This window comes from Periplaneta americana, chromosome 3 (genome assembly GCF_040183065.1).
Source record: "Periplaneta americana isolate PAMFEO1 chromosome 3, P.americana_PAMFEO1_priV1, whole genome shotgun sequence".
Classification (NCBI taxonomy): domain Eukaryota; kingdom Metazoa; phylum Arthropoda; class Insecta; order Blattodea; family Blattidae; genus Periplaneta; species Periplaneta americana.
In genome coordinates this window covers 171,608,320-171,612,939 of record NC_091119.1, presented here as the reverse complement: position 1 = coordinate 171,612,939, position 4,620 = coordinate 171,608,320, and the positions used below count along the sequence as shown (strand labels likewise).

General features: G+C 33.2%; 1 non-coding gene across 1 annotated transcript; it reads right to left on the bottom strand.

The window, feature by feature from the left end:
- Positions 1-3,550: 3,550 nt before the first annotated feature.
- Positions 3,551-3,623, bottom strand: TRNAY-GUA (transfer RNA tyrosine (anticodon GUA)). The gene has a single exon. It is a non-coding gene; the product is annotated as a tRNA-Tyr (tRNA).
- Positions 3,624-4,620: the final 997 nt, after the last annotated feature.

Genomic DNA, 4,620 nt, shown 5'->3' with positions numbered 1-4,620 from the left:
CCTGTTCTATAGGGATAGATATACAATTTTGTAAAAAATAATATAAGACAAAGTGTACTTCTTTTGTGACATGTGCGCTTGAAAATTAGGTTTCGTGGAGAAGGCCCATAAGTGAATGACAAGGCTGACACGGAATGAACAAAACTATAGTTTAAGCTGTTGTGTTTGGAAAATTAATTATGCGTGTCTGAATTTTGGACTTTTTTAAAAATGTTGTGTAATGTATTACTGTATTATATTATTTCATGCAGAACTTTATTATTTAAGTCCTTAGTGACATTTCATACAAGACAGAGTAAAATTTGTTCACATGAAGCATAAATTATGAAGTTAGCTCCTAAATACTGGTTTTGAGAATCAAATTCGTATTATTTTTAACCAAATTTTTAATTATTTATGAAATAAAGGGATTATTTTGTTAAATCTTTACCAAATTTTGAAAAACTCCACAAGTCAAACATTTTCAAACATGAATATTGTGCCATATTTAAACTAGAAATATTCTTATGCATACACAAATATTCGTTATGTGTTTACCAATATTTTCCATTTCATATACTCCAGTTCTTAACTAATGTCGTCCACACCTGTGGATTAACGGTCAGCGCGTCTGGCTGCGAAACCAGGTGGCCCGGGTTCGAATCCCGGTCGGGGCAAGTTACCTGGTTGAGGTTTATTCCGGGGTTTTCCCTCAACCCAATACGGGCAAATGCTGGGTAACTTTCGGTGCTGGACTCCGGACTCATTTCACCGGCATTATCATTTTTACATCATTCAGACGCTAAATAACCTAGATGTTGTTATAGCGTCGTAAAATAACCCAATAAAATAAAAAAATTAACTGATGTATTTCTTTTAAACAGTTTTTGTATTTTTCCCAAAGCTTTGTATTTCGTAAGTTAAGGAGTTTCTAAAAAAAACCGATTCAAATGTAAAAGTAAGATTATTCCACAAATATTACACGAAAACATAGTTCCAACCTTTCACTTATACGTGCACCAAGAAATATAGGGATTTGAAACGAGAAACTACTCCGATCGACTATTACAGGTAAAACAGTGTTAACAGAAATACGTATGCAGGTACAATTTAGATACTGTGCTTCGTCAGGGACAACTTGGGAGATCGATATTTGTATGTATTTATTTACACTGCAAGTGGGCATGCACCCGATGGCAGTGGTATACACAATAAATAAATGATAAGCAATATTTACAATACACAATACAATTATACAATAGACAATAGGCCTACAATTTTATACACAATACAATAAGAATACACAATATAATTTAACACAATAATAATAAAACATAAATAAAATACCTAATTTTACATTACAACCTACATAATTATGTACAGGCCCTACATAAGTTTCAATAGCCTTTCACTTCATTCTCATCTCACTCACTGTAGTGGCACTATGACGCATTTCACTGACACTTTAGCACAGATTTCACTGACACTATAGAACACATTTCATTGACGCTATAAATTATCACTGATCGGAACTGTTCACTGCACTGTAAAACCATAACTTCACTGACTCACCTCGCTTCACTGATACAGCAGTTCAAATAAGTCAAATAATTACAACCTTATGGATACTTATAAACAGAACTACATTTAAGCTAAACATTTCTAGTCTAAGGCCCTCTTACACGCTATTTTTAAATAATTTACAATTCAAATCAAGGGAGTAACTCGTCAGGCTAAATAAATACATGTCACCTTAAAAAATTAAATGTTAAATGTCGCCTTAATTTTAATTTGCACTTTATACACAACTTTTTAAATTATTCTTGAATCTCCTTAAGGGGAGAGGATGGTAATTTTTAAAACTTTTTTCCTATTTGGTGTAAAATATTAATTTTTTGTATGTAGAGAGCTCATGGCTATAGCAACTCAACAAAATATAAATATTTTGAAAAAATGATTTGGGAGCCAGATTTGAAAAAAAAAATGTACCCAATGCAGGATTTTACTAAACTCGATATATCTAAGCCATTTTTAAAGATAAATTCAAACACTATGTTACAATTTATTTGTAAAAGAACGCTCTACAAACTGTCTGTAACAGAATTTTGATATTAGTTCCTACATTTGTAACATAAACATTTAAAATTTAATAACATTTTTTTTTATTTTCTTTCTTGCAACAGACAGACTTATTTTTAAAATGAAATCAATTAGGGAAATTCCGTTACAGAGAAAAGTTTCCTAGTAGTCCAGAGAATGTGTATTCTAAATTTCATACATATATCTTTAATAGTTCAAAAATTATATCGATTTTTGTCTGGCTATGTAGCAAAAAAAATAAAGTTCCAGAAACAGCAATCAAAGGGGGTGTGATTTAATAATCCAGAGCGCAGGAACTTTAAAAATGGCGTCTCAACATCCAATAAGGGCACAGATACCCACACAATGTTATACAATGTATTCCACACACATCACAGAGTATTTTAAAGAAAAATTTGGTTTTGAAAAAAAATGAAGTTCCGGAAACAACAAACAAAGGGCGGTGTGATTTAAAAATCCTGAGCGCAGGAAGTTTAAAAATGGCGTTTCAACAACCGATAAGGGCACAAATACCCACAAAATATTATACAATATATTCTACACATATCACAGAGTATTTTAAGGAAAAAAATTGTTTTTTGAAAATTTACTCATTTTTCACCAAAAAATACCATCCTCTTCCCTTAAGGAAGGACAGCCCTCAAAGACCGCTGCAGGTAGGTCATTCCAATCATTTATAGTTCTATTTAAAAATGAGAATTTACCTACATCCGTTTTCTGTTTCCTACATTTGATTTTAAAATCATGATCGTTCCTACCATAGTACGTTGGCTTTTCATGGTCCCTTAAACATTCAGAGGGTCATCTGCATAAAACAGGAAAGCCAAATTTGGATAATTTGAGATAACTTATGCTGAAATACACCAGAATAATAAAGCAGGGAAATATTTACTTATAAAGGAACGTTACAAATGTGTCAGTAGAGACGACAACGCAGTCATATTAACCGTTCAGAACTTGCGACTTTTATTGCTTCGTAAATTAAAACAACCTTTTATTCCAAGAACTGGTTCTGACATGATTTGAATAAGTTCAAGAGGAGATTAAAATAGCTCATACATTTTTTTGTCATATTGTGATAATCATTACCGTGACATTGTCATCCGGTTTTGCAGTAACTTAAAATACATTTTTATGGTATATGTGAAGTCCACACTTCATATCTTACGAGTTTTTTCCTCGTTACTAGGTGCACCGCCTGGCTAACTGCTGGACGTTAAAGCTGCAACAAATTTTTATTACGTAATTCATAAGAGACGATTTTCCTAGGAATGTGCCACACTTTTACAAAAATCCAACTTAATACTACTGTATAGGAGCTACATTATTGCCAAAAAATCAAAGAATATAATATTAACAAATAATTAAATTTGATACATAATATTAAAATTTTAATGTAGATTTTTTATTAATTTGTCATACAGAATAATATGTGTAATACTGACAATTAATATTTGAGGAGATAAATTCGCTCCGGCGCCGGGAATCGAACCCGGGTCCTTGGTTCTACGTACCAAGCGCTCTGACCACTAAGCTACGCCGGAAAACATTGAAGGAGGAGGGTTCGGTCCGGTAGTATGGATTCAATTCGGCGTAGCTCAGTGGTCAGAACCAAGGACCCGGGTTCTATCCCCGGCGCCGGAGCGAATTTTTCTCCTCAAATATTAATTAAGAAAATGTTGGCTTTCTTTTAGGCGTGCATATGGCTCGAAGAAGTTCCGTCCCATTCCTGTAAACTTGGTCGAGAAAAAATGTAATGTGTTCTCCAAACAGAAAGAAATATGTTTTTCAATCTTGATAAAGTACGGCCTCTCCTCAACAACAACAACAATGAATAATAATAATAATAATAATAACAATAATAACAATAATAATAATAATAATAATAATAATAATAATAATAATAATAATAATAATACGAAGTAGTAATAATAACCAGCTTCACGGGATGAGACTGTTGGGTCGTTCCTGTCCCCTAAAAATGCGTCTAAATGTCATGTTAATCCTTTCATTTGAGTCGTGGATAATCAGTTTTTGTTTTTTAATTTTGTTAATATCCCTAGTGAATTAGTGAAACGCTTGGGTGAAGACAAGAAGCAAATTCTATCATTATGCAGCGAAATATATGAGAAAGGCGAATGGGCTAAAGGTTTTACGGAGGCAGTGTTGCTTCCAAAAATAATACAAAGAAATGTAACGAGTTCACTTCTATCACCTTGATATCGCACTTGGCGAAGATTCTCCTACGGATAATGAATCAGCGTTCATATTACAAGATGGAAGGGCAGTTGGAAGAAGAGCAGTTCGGCTTCAGAAAGGGAATAGGTACGAGAGATGCAATTGGACTGCTACGAACAATCGGCGAAAGATACCTAGAGAAGATTAAAGAATTGTATATAGTATTTGTGGACTTAGAAAAGGCGTTTGACAAAGTGAATTGGAATAAATTGATGGGGATCCTAAAGAAAATTGGTGTGGATTGGAAAGAGAGGAGGCTGTTCAGTAACCTTTATATGAAATAACGAGTCAAAGTCAGGATAG